The sequence below is a fragment of the Callorhinus ursinus genome, unplaced genomic scaffold, assembly GCF_003265705.2.
Source record: "Callorhinus ursinus isolate GAN/ISIS: 27379988/994484 unplaced genomic scaffold, GSC_fseal_2.0 scaffold4, whole genome shotgun sequence".
Lineage (NCBI taxonomy): Eukaryota > Metazoa > Chordata > Mammalia > Carnivora > Otariidae > Callorhinus > Callorhinus ursinus.
In genome coordinates this window covers 153606468-153623392 of record NW_027397066.1, presented here as the reverse complement: position 1 = coordinate 153623392, position 16925 = coordinate 153606468, and the positions used below count along the sequence as shown (strand labels likewise).

At 47.3% G+C, this 16925-nt stretch overlaps 1 protein-coding gene across 3 annotated transcripts in view; it reads right to left on the bottom strand.

The window, feature by feature from the left end:
• SCARA5 (scavenger receptor class A member 5) overlaps positions 1-16925 on the bottom strand; it is a 150623-nt gene that overhangs the window by 122664 nt on the left and 11034 nt on the right. The gene's annotated exons all lie outside the window — the stretch shown is intronic.

The window sequence follows — 16925 nt, the reverse complement described above, 5'->3', positions numbered from 1 at the left end:
GTGGCCAGGAAGGGATGGAAATGAGCAAAGTGGGCCATGTGGGCCTGGGGAACCGAACAGCACATGCCCACTGTGGAAGAGGCTGTGATGTAGGAGTAAGGGCCAGGTGTTGCCAGACACAGAATTTGCAGGGCAAGCCAGAAGCGACAGAAGATGACAACAACTAATAATAATAATAAAAGACAAAAAACTTACAAAACACTAGGGAGTGTAAACAAAACACGCTTACATGCCAGATCTGACCACCAGTTAGCAACCACAGGTTTAGATTAACAGGAAGACAGAGTAACTTCATTCTGTGAAACTAACAAGGCTCACCGGCTTCTGGCCAATACAGAACAGCAAAATATCAGTGCTCTACTGGACCTCATGGATCTTTTAGTCCAACCCCTTCAGTTTACAGATGAAGGATGCCAGATGTTAGTGGCAAATCCTAGGTGAGGGTGCGGGTACCCTGACCCCTGGTCATCGTTCAGCTGGACTCCTCCTTTGAGGCAGCCTTCTTGGATGGCCTGTGCAGAAGCCGGGAAGCCACTAACCTCCATCTGCTATGTCAACTGACAGTGGAAAGAAGAGATGCTGTCCTGCCCTGACTCCCAGCAGGGCAGGTAGGAATTGGTAAAGGGCATTTTTTTCAAAACATGCATGCACCTATTATGCTTATTCTCCCTCTCCTGTGAGAGACAATGTTGCTAACTAACTGGAGTGTGCTAGACGTGGAGGAAGATGTGGGAGCAGGAAAAGGTTGAAATAACTGATATTCCAAAATGTTTTTTATTATTTATTTTTAAATTTTTACAATTTTTTTCAAAGATTTTATTTATCTGAGAGAGAGAGAGAACATGAGGAAAGGGGAAGGAGGGAGAAGTAGACTCCCTCCTGAGCAAGGAGCCCGATATGGGACTCGATCCCAGGACTGTGGGATCATGACCTGAGCTGAAGGCAGATACTTAACTGACTAAGCCACACAGGTGCCCCTCCGAAACGTTTTTAAAGATGGCGTGATGTTTGTAATTCCTTTGGGTTTGCAAGCGAGGTGCTTCAGGGGCTACTCATTACCTCTCAGGTACCATGACCACCTCTGGGGCCTTTGGGAGGTTTGGTTACCGGGAGGGAGAGGATGGGTGACCACACTGGTGTCCTGGCTCCCCAGGGGTAGTGTTGAGTAAAGAACATTTTCCCACTCATTTACTCTATTTCACTGAAAATACTGCTGCTAAAACAGCTAAGTAGAACTATTACATAATGATTCCATAAAACAGCAGGTACAATTTGGAGCAAGTTGTTAAAGAAATACGAAGTCAAACACCATTCTCATCAACCCTCAACTGTTCGCAAATTTTGAAAAGTTAACCTGCTTTTCCACTTAGACTTGAGCAGAGTACATCTTTCTAACTTCTCCTAAGTCTCCTTTCCCAGGATGTTCTATCCTTTGTACACAATAGAATCTGAAGGCTTCTCGTTGCATTTCACCTTTTTTTGTTGTTGTTCTCATGAGAGCTGCTGGCTCCCTGGTTGCAACTTAGTAGAGACAAGATTATTTTCCTAGAGAGTCCAAATGGTAGGCACAGCATTGGACACCACACAAATACGAGTTCTTGTTATCCTGACAGTTGTCCCAGCTCTCCTGCTCTATGCCCTGCTTCCTCTTGAGATGGTGACAGTGCTCCTGATGACAGTGGTCACCTAACTGCCTAAAAGGGTCAGAAGATGCCCATGCTGAAATGCCATTATCCTGATGTTTATCCCAAACCAATCTTGGGCTCTTCCTTCACTGCCTTTGTTGGGGCACTGCAATGGTAAAGCCCTATTTTTTCCCATCAAGAAAGAATACTTCCCTTCCCCTTTATTTGAGGCTTCTGTTTAACAGCCAGCACCCACCAGTGATAGGTCCCTTCATCAACTAATGCACAACACAGGCCTTCTTCTTAGAGAGCTTCATTTTTTTTGTTTTATTTTTTTAGCAAGACTCAGCTTTGTACATTAAACAAAATCTGCCTTCAGTAGAACATATAAAAATTTCAAACAGAGGTTTTCCACAAATGCATTAGACAAGCAGGACATGAATGATCCTGGCAAGATAGCTAGAGAAATGTGATTATAAGGGAAAAAAAGACAATTTAGGGGAAAGACAAGTTACTAAGTCTGCTTAAAACACATTTACTGACTTTTTAATTTAATGTGGCAACAACATGTTAGCTGGGTAAACCATTCAAATTATTTAGGCTTAGTGGAAGATTAAAAACACTCCAAAATGATACAGTCAGTAAAACCAAGGCAAAAAGTATGTCCACCTATTTGTAAAAAAAAAAAAAGGAAGAAGAAGAAGAAGAAGAAGAAGAAGAAAAGAAAAATGAAAAAACATGGAGGACATTCACATGCGTATTACTAAGTGAAAGAAGCCAACCTGAAAAGGCTCCATGCTTTATGATTCTACCTGACATTCTGGAAAAGGCAGGGGTTAGAGGGGAGGAGGGATGACTAGGAGCAGACAGGATTTTTAGGGTGGTGAAACTACTCCATATTATACTATAATGATGGATACATTTCATTGTCTGTTTGTCTAAACCCACTGAATACATAACACCAAGGGTGAATCCTATTGTAGACTATGGACTTGGGGTGATAGTGATGTGTCAATGTAAGTTCATCAATTCTAACAAATGTACCACGCTGGTGGGGGATGTTGTTATTGAGGGAGGCTGTGCATGTGCGGAGGCAGGGAGTATATGGGAACGCTCTGTACTTCCCACTTAATTTTGCTGTAAACCTAAAACCACTATGAAAAATAAAGTCTATTTAAATAAAGTAGAAGCGTTGACTTATGGCTTATTGGGGTAAAAACTTTCCCAGGCATTTACTGACCACCCACTCTCAATTGCCCTACTGTAGTAACCAGCCTTCAGGATGGCCCCCAATGATCCCTGTCCCCTTATGTAGTCTCCTTCTGCACTGCACCAGGATTTGGTTGGTGTGACCCTTAGAAGTGACAGCGTGTCACTTCTGAGATTACACAAAAGACACATTGGCTTCTCCTTACTCACTTTCTCTCTCTTCAAACATCCATTCAGGGGGAAGCTGGGGAGGGGGACCCTATGAAGAGGCTACTTGGTAAGGAACTGAGGCCTTCAGCCTACAGCCACATGAGTGAGCCTGGGAGCAGATCCACCAGCCATATCAAGCCTCCAGATAACCACACTCTGGCCAAGATCTTGCCAGCAGTCTCATGAGAGACCATAGGCCAGAACGAAGCTAAGCTGCTCCCAGATTCCTGCCAGATTATATTATATGTAAACACATATATATGTAAACATATAATTTTGATCTGAAAAAGTAACCAAAACCTTGGCTTTCCTTGTACACCTATGCCTTCCTCAGAAACTGGGAAGATAACAAATCTTTGTTGCTTTAAGCTGCTAAGTTTGGGGGCAACTTGTTATGCAGCAACAGATCGCTAATACACTTACGACAGACACTTTAAAGGGCAAAGACAACAAGCTGCATGAGGGAGAGACAGTGTCGGCCTGTTCGCCTTCACCTTCCCAGTTCCTAGCCCAGTGCCTGGCATGTAGTAGGCATTCAGAATATTTGTTGAATGAGGAATTAAAATATGGCCGCAGTCCTTCAGAGGCTCACATCTGAGGGGAAGAAGACACGTCAACAGGCATCGGTTACGCAGGTGTGAATGAAACCGGTATGGAATAGAGAGATGGCACAACTACAGTGTTTCGTGGCAGAGAACGTGATTCATTCTGTGTCAGGAAGTGGTTCCCAGAGCACGCATGAAGAAGGTGGCCACTCAGCAGGGCTGAGAAGGACAGGCCTTCCTAGATGAGCTAGAATCCACTATTGCTCCCGTCAGCATCGTTGTCTGATTTACAGCTACTATAAATTTGGGAAAACTGTGACTTTAAGACAAAGACTTTCTTCCTCCATGTGAGAACAGTTATGAGCAAAGCAGCAGGCAAAGCTGTTAGTTATTAAACATAACTGTTGTTTGCAGACATGGTCGCACACAAGACCAGATCGAGGGAGGAAATGGCACACACACAAAACAAACAAACAAAAAACTCTTCCAAGATCCAGGGGAATCAAGCAAAAGGTTTTTCCATCTTGCAGTGGCCTCCCGAAGTGAGGGTGGCTTCGCAGGAGATCAGAAAACCAAGAAAAGGGGGCTTGGGGAGGGCAAGGCCATTGACTCCAAGGAAAAAAATAGAAACTAAAAAATAAATGCAAAGTGACTTGCAGAGCTGGCCCCCCGGTACCAGGCTGGAAGATGTTGTTTATCTCAGCATGGGGCCTATGGCTTCCTGATCAGCTGGAAGCAGATAGATGGTTTCCCCACCTCCAGACATTCTGTCTGCATGTAGCCTGCACAATTTTGTCACAGCCCAGTATCTCTGGGTTATTATTTAATTTGTTGCTCATTTTTTTTTAACCTTAACTTATATGAGAAGGAAATTTGATATCACCGTAAGTGGACAATTAGTATCTTCCTATTACACATTAAAATAAATCCCTAGCTATTAAAATCACAAATTTATACCTGTATATCATTTAAAGTCCTCTTGAGTATGACTGTACTGTATATAGCCACATTCTGAGAAACACTGACTTCAGTGAGAGTAATTAAATCACAATACAACAACCAACGGCAAGACGAAAATGGTTTCATTTATAGAGAAGATTTCATTTATAGAGAAGCAAAACCAAACTTTTTAGAATTTCAAGATTAAGAATATTCTAGGGGTGCCTGGGTGGCTCAGTTCGTTAAGCGGCTGACTCTTGATTTTGGCTCAGGTCATGATCTCAGGATCCTGGGATTAAACCCTGCATTGGGCTCCCGGCTCAGCACGGAGTCTGCTTGAGGACTCTCCCTCTCCCTCTGCCCCTCCCCCCGGCTTGCATTATTTCTCTCTCTCTCTCAAATAAATCTTAAAAGAACAAAGAATCCTCTAGAAGGTAGAACATTAGGGATTAGGTGCCACTGAAAGAAAGATGTCAGAGCCTTACGTGCATTGCTAGCACTAACCTTATTATTCACAATTGTCTATTTACACTTGTTTGCCAACGTGTCTAAAAAATCCTCTGGGGGCAAGGTGTGTGTCAATGACCACACTCTACCCATCAACCAGCCCACAGCAGAACCACCATATGGTTCTTTGCAGGAATGGAGACATGTGTAAGGCATTTATTTTTGCTGCAAAGATCCTGTCTTACATTTGTCTTATGCGAATAGTTGATACATTTCTGTTGGCTGTGAAAACATATTTCTGAGCAAAATTTTGGTCTTAAAATTAAATTAAACAAAATCTTGGCTTTCCTTGCTCACCCATGACATCAGATTGCCACATAGTACCCATATAGGTAAACTGTGGGAGCAATTCATGAGGGTTGAACTGACGCTAACCCTGGCTGAGTAGTACAATCATGCACGGAACTTCTTAGCCATCCTGGGGCCTGAGCCCCACCCCTGGGCCTTCTGATTCTGATTCCAGATGAAATCACACATCTATGGCACAGAGATACACAGTTCTGGAGTAAGGCATTTGTCATATCAAAAGAGAATATGAAGACACATTCTTGGAAAATCCATGAAAAGCCTTACTATTATAAGAGCTTAGTTTAGATTTTTAATTTTGATTCCTTTTTTTTTAAGATTTTTATTTATTTATTCATGAGAGACAGAGAGAGAGGCAGAAGCAGAAGCAGGCTCCCAAGGAGCAGGGAACCCAATGCGGGACTCGATCCCAGGACTCTGGGATTATAACCTGAGCTGAAGGCAGACGCTTAACCATCTGAGCCACCCAGGCGCCCTTTTGATTCTTTTTTAATAAGACACATTCAAATGAGGTTCTCCCAAGCAACTTTATTATTCCCAGGTTAAAATTGTGAAGGGTTCCTTTTAATCATGGGAACCAGAGTCTCTCCGCCCCCACCCCCACCCCAAAGAGTTTGGGCTACAGTACTGTCCGTTGAGGATGGGGGGGTGCATGGGAGCAAGGGTTAAAGAACAAAAAAGGAAAATTTATCTTTAAGCCACTCAACCCCGACAGCTGAGCTGAGAATGCCCAGGGAGACAGTCCCTGGTGTCAGGGACACACTATGGTGGGAGCCTTGGCAACTCTGATTCCCCGTTTCCTCACACGCTCATTGGGGGGAAAGCATGAGTTTGGGGCTCTGTAGAGGTAGGTTCAAAGCCTGCCTCTGTCTCGTGTTAACTGTGAGACACGGGAAAACATTCTGCATTATCCCCGTCATCAGTTTAGCCTTTCCTTGAAAAAAATAAGTTTTCAGTTTCCTTAATAAGTTTAGAGCATTCGGGGAGTTCTCTGTTTGAATTTATTTCCCTCCCATTAAAAAAAAAATACAAACATTAAAAATGAGTATTTACTTCTTTCCAAAGAACCGGGTTCTAAATAACAGAAAACAGGATGCAAGTGATTCAATGGTCACCTACTTCTATTTTACCAACAAGAAACAGTCATCTTCCTTTTGTTCTCTTTGGTCCCACAGCTCATAATAGTAGGTGGAAATCAGGGTTGATTGCTGGGAGGGACCTCCGGGACTCATCTCATCCAAGGATCTTGTTAAAACCACCCAAGGCTGACTTCATCATCCTCACTCTGGTTACTCACCACTCACATTGTTCATTGTAATAGGCAGCCCCAAATAACCTCTGTCTTTGACGCTGCCGTTCCTTTCTGGCTTTAATGGGCACCACTGTTTACTTTCCTTAGGTAAAGGGAAGAGGAGGGTGTGAGGCCGAGACACGGAGGGGGAGAGCCATGCAACCTGCACTTGAACCTGACCTAAGTCTGGGAGGGTCCTGAACCACCTGCTGCATGACAGTGAGCAACAGTCACCCATGTCCGATGGTACCACAGACCTGGGCCCCCAAGGCACAGGACCCAGTGAGGGTGACCCGCAAAGGTGACCACGGTCTTCTGCATGATCAGATGAGTCTGGGACTTTCACGGCCGTTTCTAGGAAAGGGAGCCGGGGGGAAGGCAGGATGACCAGAGCTAATTCAGTTTAGATGTTGTGATGATCTAGAACAGTTTCTTCTGGTACCTCTGGAGATATCTTGTAATTTTGTAATGTCCCTGCAGTATTTGTTATTCTTCTCAGCCCCTATCTATTTCCCAAGTTACTCTGCATAAAAATTCTTGAAAACAATCAAGGGCTTGTGTGCTTATTTTCAGCAGGAGGAAGGGACTCTGGCTGGGGTGCGTATTATTTTGCAGCTGGGCTGCTGAATGGAGCGAGAAAGCCAGGAGGGAGGGGAGATGAGGGCAGTCAAGGTGAGCTGGCGGGTCACGGGGACCCAGGAGGAAGGGAGGGGCCGTGGAGTCCCCAGGAAGCAGACAGAAGCCAGTAGAAGACACCCAAACATGGCAGTGCATGGATTGGAAGAAATATCGTCAATGCAGTCACTCAAACAGCGGGCTCAGGGTTCTGCCTAAAGTCAGGCCAAAAAGACACTCCTCCTACAGAGTGGTCCTCGGTCCCTCTCAAAAAGATTCCCAATTCTTCTCCTGGCCCCTTGTCAGAGGAAATAAATCATCTGATGATGTGTTTGCAATGTGGGAGCCAGGACTCGGCTCTGTTCAGTTTTAAGTCACTACTCTTCCCAGGTCGCCAGTGGAACCTCCCTCCCATTGCCTGATCGCCTTGGTCTGGTGAATTGGTCCAGCCTCAGGGCAGGAATGGATACCTTTAACACCCCCTGTCTCATTCCCCCAACGCCCCCAGTTGAGTTGGGAGGGCCATCTGGGTGTCTGGTTTGGAAGAGGAAGGCTAAGATCCCAACCCATGCCACCTGTACGGGCCTGAGCTGGAAGTGTCTGTGAAGCCGACAGGCTCAGCAGCCTCCAGCTCTGTGGCCTCTGCCGGAAAACAGAGCTGGCTGAGCCACAGAAGGGGGTTCAGTGGATCTGAGTGAAGACAATGGACCTCAGATCCATTGACCCTTTGTCACCTGGTAAGGCCTGGAACGAGCAACAGTTATCATGCATAGAGCTTTGTTGGGAAACTGGCCAATTATGGTGTAGGTAATAATCTGAATAGAATTGTATCCATAAATCAATTAAGAAAAATACAAATTTGCCGAGGGACAGCGCCCGGAGACCAGCACCTGTAATTCATTTCTGTATCCCACAGGTCTTGGCCTATAGAGCAGGTGCTCAATTAACATCTATTGGCTGTGGTTAAATGAGGCTAATAAACTAAAGGCAGATTTACTGGGTACCCCAAACCATTATTTAGGCTTTTGTAATTTGTAATTTGTAATAACCATGTTTTCTGGTTTCTGTATTTGATACTTAAACATCTTGGGGCCTTGCTGACTCTGGAGATTGCCCCTTCCAGGGATCTTATAAAGAAACTCGCCTGCAAGCAAGCCTTTCATGTGCAGACCACCCAGTGAACGGCCCATATGACCACTACCTCCTTTACCACTTCGTCCCTCCAGGCCACTATCCACATGCCCTTTCAGCCCAGGGCCAGGTATCAGACAACCAGAGACAGCCGTAGGTCCCAGAGTCCGCTGAAATTATTCAAGCTATTGCATCCCAAGCTTGCTCACTGCCTCACCCACCCAACCCCCTCCCGTGGCATGGGGTGCTGTGAGCAATAAACTATCTTTTTTTTTTTAAAGAGTTATTTCTTTTTAATTTTTTTTTAAAGAGAGAGAGCAAGCAGATGGAGAGGGGCAAAGGGAGAGCGGGGGAGAATCTTAAGCAGACTTCATGCTCAGCTTGGAGCCTGATGTGGGGCTCCATCTCCCAATCCTGAGATCATGAGCTGAGCTGAAATCAAGAGTCAGACGCTTAAACGACTGACAGCCATCCAGGCCCCCACAAACCACCTGTTCAATGGCAGTCCTCCCCTGACCTGTTGGCCTCACCATACGTGAATAATAATAAAGCCTAAATTTTATTTTAATTTTTTAAAGATTTTATTTATTTATTTAACAGAGAGAGACAGAGAGAGAGCACAAGAAGGCAGAAGGAGAGGGAAAAGCAGGCTTCTCACTGAGCAGGGAGCCCGACGTGGCGCTTGATCCCAGGACCCTCAGATCATAACCTGAGCTGAAGGCAGACGCTTAACCGACTGAGACACCCAGGCTCCCCAAAGCCTACATTTTAAAATGGCTGTGGAACCTCCAACAATAAGTCACAACAGAATAACAGCTGCTATCCCACCAGGCACCTATTCTGGGCTAGGTGCTTAGATAACATTAATTCTAAGCACAACAACAATCACAAAGACAGGTATTATTACTTCTGTTTTATAGATGATACAGTTGAGCCTCAGAAAGGTTAGGTTATTGACCCAAAGTGGCAGGGCTGCGGGGCGCCTGGGTGGCTCAGTCTGTTAAATGTCTGCCTTCAGCTCAGGTCATGATTCCAGGGTCCTGGGATTGAGCCCCACATCGGGCTCCCTGCTCACCTGGAAGCCTGCTTCTCTCTCTCCCTCTGACCCTCTCCCAACTCATGCTCTCTCTCACTCTCGTGCTCATTCTCTTTCTCTCTCTCTGATAAAATGTTAAAAACAAAAAAAAAGTGGCAGGGCTGGGATGTTTCAGCCTTGCCAAAAGGAGGAGATGTGAGGTCCAGGATTGGGGTCCTGGTGTACATGATGGGGAAGTTAGGGAAAGGAACCTAAGGACAGTTTATTCGTTCATTCAGCCACCATTTCTTTTTTTTTTAATTTTTTATTGTTATGTTAATCACCATACATTACATCATTAGTTTTTGATGTAGTGTTCCATGATTCATTGTTTGTGCATAACACCCAGTGCTCCACGCAGAATGTGCCCTCTTTAATACCCATCACCAGGCTAACCCATCCCCCCACCCCCCTCCCCTCTAGAACCCTCAGTTTGTTTTTCAGAGTCCATCCTCTCTCATGGTTCGTCTCCCCCTCCGACTTACTCCCCTTCATTCTTCCCCTCCTGCTATCTTCTTCTTTTTCTTTTTTCTTACCATATGTTGCATTATTTGTTTCAGAAGTACAGATCTGTGATTCAACAGTCTTGCACAATTCACAGTGCTCACCATAACACATACCCTCCCCAATGTCTATCACCCAGCCACCCCATCCCTCCCACCCCCCTCAGCCACCATTTCTTGAGCAAGATGTAGTGGCTAAGACTGCCGATTCCCGGACTCCATCTGCATGAACCAATTAGTCTGGCCATGGAAAGGGAAGCTCTCTGTCCCTCAGCTAGCCCGTGCCAAGACTGATGACAACAACATGCAGGAGAACATGAAGAGCGTGCAGGAGAACCCCGTGGCTGTCTGCCTTATCTCAGCTTTACCCCAACACAGGAACTGCAACCAGGGAGCTTGTGGTAGGACTGATCCCCCAACCACTCAATTCACCTTGGTATCCAGGTGCTGTTCCATTTCTGGGTTTCCTTCAGTGATGGAATTTTGCCCCTCAAAAAAAAAGGTGCGTCACCTCCTAGAATCTAGGATCTAAACTAGCCACAAACACAACGTTGGAGCTTTGAAAACTTATCCAGAAATAGAGTAGTGAGAACACCCATTTTTTAATTCCTGACCACAAAACAGAACTCCTTTACCAGGAGGACCATCTGCAGAGGGCAGGGAAAGGGCACGTTCAACAAGCCAAAGATCCCAGAGGCGGCCCTGGGCATCTGCAAGGCAGGAGGGCAGGCTCTTCTCATGTCCACATCCAACCACTGGCAAGACAGCTCCCTTCTCATCTTTATCCATCAGCGCCCTTCGGGGACCCCCAATATAAGCCTACATGTTAAAAGCAACTCCCCCTGGACACCCTGGAAATGCTTAACATACTTCAGATGTTACATTTACATCTTAAGAGATGTCCTTCGGTCAGAGCTACGGGGTCATCATAACTCTGCAGGGAAGAAATGAATTCCCACACTTGGCAGAGTATACAGAGGTTGAACAGGACTGGACGACCAAGAGGCCGAAATACAACTCACTGGGCAAGGGGGACAAGGTCAAGCTCACTTTCACTTGTGGACAAACCATGAGATCACCTTCCAACAGAGACACTTTTTAAGAGCGAACTGTGCAGAAGGAGAGGGCATAGACCAAGACCGTTCGTGCAAACTGGAGTGTATGGCCCTCACCGGGAAAGCTTGTCCTCAGTTTCCCTTGCCCTTAGTAATTCTCTTCAGTCTGCCCCTCCTGATCTGATTGCTGACATCAGCCCCCTTTGGGTCTCTAGTATGTTCTCTTTTCCTAGTCCCTCCTCCATCAGTTAGATTCCTTGTGCTCCCCAAGGTGACAGGTGGATGATAGAAACTAACCCACACCCAGGTGTCAGAAGAGGCCTGCAGCCAGCCCCTCCCCAGCAGCCTCTTCCCTTAACAGCACTTTCTAAAGACAAGGCACTTGGAACATCTTGGGTTTCTTGGCTTGAATGGATCTCAAGCCAGAAAGCAGGAAGTGGGAAGGCCCGGGAGCACAAAGGCTTCAGGACACTGCGTGGAGGCTGGGACCATGACACGCCCCCATCAGCTCTGTGAGCCTTAGGTTAACCAGCAACCACGTGTGGAGCTGGGCCCCGTCCTCACAGCTGTGTTTATATCTTTCAAACCCCATGGCGGAATCTGCACGTGGAGGGTAGACTCCAGGCCAGAAGTCCCAAGAGGTAGTGGGGGCAGGCGTGCTTCGGAGGGCGGGGCACTTATCCAACCCGAGGTCTGCCCTGAGATTCATGTCCCAGGCTTCCCTCTGAAGCCATTTAAGACCCTGTCCCCGTGCTCTTGTCCAAGGCTCTTTGCATTTATATCTATTTCCTGCCAGTGTCACCTCTTGGAATAATTCATTCCATCTGTCTCCTGCGTCACTGCCATTATTCCCACGGCCCCACCCTGGCTTCGTCCTCACCCAGAATGTCTCCACCTCCGAAACCTTAAACTCCCAAGAATCCACACTCCTAGCCCTCGCTGCCACCAGCACGGCTCTTGATCTTACGGGGGCCCCAAGGCCTGGCGCGGGAGGGAACGGGTTGAGCTGCGCAGAGGGGTGGGGTTTAAGGACCAGACAAGCCGGCTCATTTCAATCGAGGCCCCGCCTCTGACTGGCTGGGTGACCTTGGGCAACTGACCTCACCGAAGACTTCACCTTCTCATCCACAAACTGGGGATAATAATATATACTGAGGTTGAATGGAGACATATACTGAGGCCCTGAGCACAAGTGCCTGCCTGTGCCACGTGCCCACCCAAGGGGAGCCCCCGTATGATCACTCCGTTATGATCACTTCTCACCACCCTGCTACAGGCCCCGCCACGTCCCCTGGCTTCCCCTGACTTTCTCGCCTCCACAAGAGCCAAAATGAACTCCAGAGCTCCTGATGCTGCAGGACAAAGCCCCCCCAGCCCTGCCCACACACCACCCGGGTGGGCAGAGAGGTTGCCCTAGGGCTCTGTGTGCTCCTGGCAAGAACCCTCCTACAAACACAGCCTCACCATCCATTTCTGCCCTAACACCAGCATGACCAGTCTCACTGAGTCCTGGATCTTGGCTTCCAGCAGCCCCACAGAAGCCCCAGAACCCTCAGGACTCCCCATCACCCACAAAAATCCCCAAACAGCCTTTTTTTATCCTCCTTTGACCGTTTCCCTGCCCAGTTACTGAAACCTTCCCACGGTGCAGCCGTTGGACCTCCCAGCCGGTCATCTAAAAAAAATCTCTAATTTTGCCAACCTCTGGTCTGAACATTTCTTTCACTTTCTTCTTTTTGTTTTCATTGAAACCTGTTTCCCTTGCCTTCCCAAGTGTGGCTTTCTCCCTCCCCTTCTCATACAACTGGACTAAGGGTGCAGTAGGTATTTTTCTTTGCTCCTCGCTGCTATTTCCAGAACGTTCTCTCTCTCTTCTCTCCTCCCCATCTTGGACTCTCACATCGCAGCTGCACACTTCTCATTGCTAAGGGACATCTGCTCACCCTTCCCCTCTCTGCGCTCACTCTCGCTCTCTCTCAGCCTCCATTTCAAACTCCTCCTGACCTTTCCTCTCTTGATTTCAACCTCCACCCTGACGCACTTGAAATGTGGGCCAAACTGAGCCGGGCTTAAAATGCAAAATACACACTGGATTGAGAAGGCTCAGCATGGAAAAAAAAATAGAAATACTTCAATCGTTTTTTTATAGTGATTACATATCAAAATGATAATATTTTGGATATGTTAGAGCAAATAAAATATATTACCGTACCTAAATGAGTTTCATCTGTGTCTCCACCTTTTTGTGTGGCTACTAGAAAGTTTAAAATTGCAGATGTGGCTCACATTCCATTTCTATTGGTTTTATCAATAATTGAAACCCTTTCTTAATCCCCATTTCAAATGTCCTGGGTAATTACCACCTCCCCCGTCTTCCTGAGGGGGGCTCCCTCGAGAACTCTGACTCTGGTACTTCCTGACTGCACCCTGGACCCTTCCCCCCCCCCCCCCCCCCCCCCCCCCCCCCCCTGTCTCTCCACGCCCCCCTCAGTCCTTCCTTCCCTCCTTGTCCCATTTACATTCCATGATTTGCGCTCCTCACTTGCTCGACACACCCTCAATCCCCTGCCCCTCTCTGGCATCTCACACTTGGCAAAACTAAATCTGGTTAGAGCTAACTCTGCGTGCGACTCTGCATTTCCATCCACATAGCTGAGCATAGCCGGAAACAGAAACCCATGGCACCATGCTTGCTGGGCTGGCTTAAAGCTCATGACCACTAGACCCATCCAGGAGGCTTGCTACCTGTTCCTAGGCCAACGATACACTCATCCCTGGACACCTGTCTCATCTCTCCTCCTCCATCTTTGCTTTCCCAGTTGAAAAAACAGAAGCAATAAGAAGAGAGCTTTCCTTAGGGGCACCTGGGTGGCTCAGTTGGTTGAGCGTCTGCCTTCGGCTCAGGTCATGATCCCAGGGTCCTGGGATTGAGCCCCGCATCGGGCTCCCTGCTCTGCGGGGAGTCTGGTTCTCCCTTTCCCGCTCCTCCTGCTTGTGTTCCCTCTCTCGCTGTGTCTCTCTCTGTCAAATAAATAAATAAAATCTTTAAAAAAAAAAAAGAAAAGAACTTTCCTTAAACTCCCCCCATACTGTAACCACTGGGGTCCAGGCCCTAGCACTTTGCCTTCCCTTTGGTCACTGGAGTCAAAGCATCTGTGCTCTTGCCTGAGCCAACACCCCTGACTCACATCAGATTCCTTCTCGTACTTACTCAAGGACATAATTCCAGCACATCTACTTAGCCAGTGTTTCCCTCTGCACAGTATCACTCCATCAGCATAAACCATACTCTTTCTTCCATCTTAAAATAAACATCTTTCTTGACCTCCATTCCCCTCCATTTCTCTGTCCTCTTGAACAGCAGAACTTCTTGAAAGAATCGTAGGTACCCACTGCATCCAATTCTTCTCCTCCTGTTCTGTTCTGGACCCACTCCATTTAGCCTCCTCCCTTCCTCGAAAGCAGAGTCTGCATTGTGTCCTCACCCTCTCTCTCAAGACAGACTTAATCCACTGCACTCTGGCTTCTCTCCCACTCCACTGAAATGGCCCAGCAGAGGTAATTGCTGGAAAATCGAATGTCCTACTACAGCTAGAGTGACCATCTTAAAATGGAAATCAGACCTTATCCTTTCGCTACTTTGAAACCCTTTGCTGGCTTCCTATTGCCTCTAGAGACCCAAATTCCTATGTATGCTACAGAAGACCTTCCATGACTTGGCTTTAGCTTCAATATAATTAAGAGTGTGGGCTGTAGAGTCAGTTAATCCTGACTCCAATCACTATATATTGAATGTTTGTATCCCCCCAAATTCATATGTTGCAGCCAACATGATGATAATTGGAGGTAAGGCCTGTGGGAGGTGATCAGGTCATGAGGGTAGAGTCATGAATGGGATCCGTGCTCTCACAGAAGAGACCACAGATAGCCCCCTCTCCCCTTCCACTATGTTAGGACAATGAGAGGATGGCCATCTATGAAGAGGCCAGCTAAGAGGGTCTTCACCAGACACGGAATCTGCCTTGAACTTGGACCTCTCACCCCCAGAACTGTGAGAAACAAATATCTGTTGTTTATAGGCCACCCAGTCTGTGGTATTGCCATAGCAGCCCCACTGAACAAAGACACCATTCCCTCCTAACTGTGAGCTCAGGCGTTACCAGGTCTCTGAGCCTTGGTGTCCTCAGATATCACTTGGCTCTAATAACAGGACTCATTTCACTGGTTGATATAAGGATCAGATGAGCTCACACTTGTCAAATGCTTAGAGCAGTGCCTGGCCTAGCAGAGCTCAAAAAGTGAACGTTCAGGGCCTCCTACCACTGTCCCTCCACAGCCTGAGCTCTGTGCTACCTCCCTTGACCGGGAAACCCTTCTCTGCCCTTTCTAGCAGGCATACTGCTGTCTGCCCTTCCACATTTCACTCTAGCAGCTATTCCTGCAGGATGCCTTCCTTCCTCCCCAAGGCAGACTTAGGGCTCCTTCTTCTCCCCTCTATTTATACTTTGCACCCAATTCCATTAGAGCATGAATCAAATTATAATGCAGGACTGGTCTACCTGTCTGTGTCTTCAGGGGACTTCAAGTCCCTTGAGGGCAGGAACCATGACCTTTTATTTCTGCATGCACCAGCAGCACCATAAAACCTGCCATCTTAGGATGAAAGAAGTCACTGTTGCTTTTGTCTTAGACTCACCTCTTTAAGCATTCCTTCACCTGGTACTTATGGATTTGGTGAACAAGAATATGTTGCATTCATTCAACAAGCAATGGTACCTGACATATGCAAGACACAGTGCTAGGTGTTGGGAATATTAAGATGAATTCAAGGCAGACAGCATCTGCACTCAAGGGGCTTATGGTCCAGAGGGACTCAAGTGCACACAGCTGCAGCACAGTGTGAAGGGAGGGGCTGACAAGGACCAAGAAGGCCAGGCCAAAGGCCTGGGAAAGAGACAGAGAGAAGCCAGGGCTTCTAGACTCAGGGGGCAGCAATCATGCTGTTTATTGTCTGACACCAGGAATCAACACCAGATAAACTTGGGAACGAGGTAGGAATGAAGCTCACCATCCTGGAGACTGAGAACAGAGAATGTGGAGGAAGTAGGGTGCCTTGGACAGGCCCCAGGGTGGAAGAAGACAAATAGAGGGATGCAACCAAACTTCTCCTAAGATCAAACATGGATGGAGTTCTCGGTATATATCGGGCACTGTTACAAGGACTTGATGTGGAATAACTCAGGTAACCCTTATAATAACCCTGAGTCGGGGGCTATTAGCTCATTGTCTAGAGGAGGGGAAGCTGAGGCTAAGGAGGGGTGCACGGCTTCCCAGCCAGCACGCAGCAGCGCTGGAGTTGGAATCCAGCCTGTCTGGCTCCAGAGCGTGGTTTCACCACCCTGCAATGCCATCCCCGCAATGGAGAAGACAAGACCATTAAAGATGTTAAGTTTGGATTAGGTACCTGGGGAGAGCGAGGCTATATGTGCTCTGCACCAACCGCGTGGTCCAAAGCCTGAGTGTCTTTCCCACCGGATTACCTCTAGGTAAGTAAACTTTGCATGTGGATTGATGTTGTGCTGGTCTACCGTGGGCAGAGCAGGGAAGGGCAGGGGACAGGCTAACCACAGTGACAGTGAAATGACAGAGGGCAGGGCCATGTCTCATGCCTCCTGGCACCTCTCCCTGCACATAGCTAGTGCAAAGGCCCTGTAGGGGGCCTGCAAGTCACCTTTCTTATTGAAAGATGAGGATGAAAAAATGAGTGAATGAATGAAAGAATGAGCAAGGGAATGGAGGCCAGGAACCACCTGAGCAGGGTCCCTGGGTGGGGAGAAGTGGGTGATGTGATGAGGAATAGCCATGCCCTGACTCAGTACCCCTCCACTCAGGGCATCTCCTGCAGCTCCCTTCC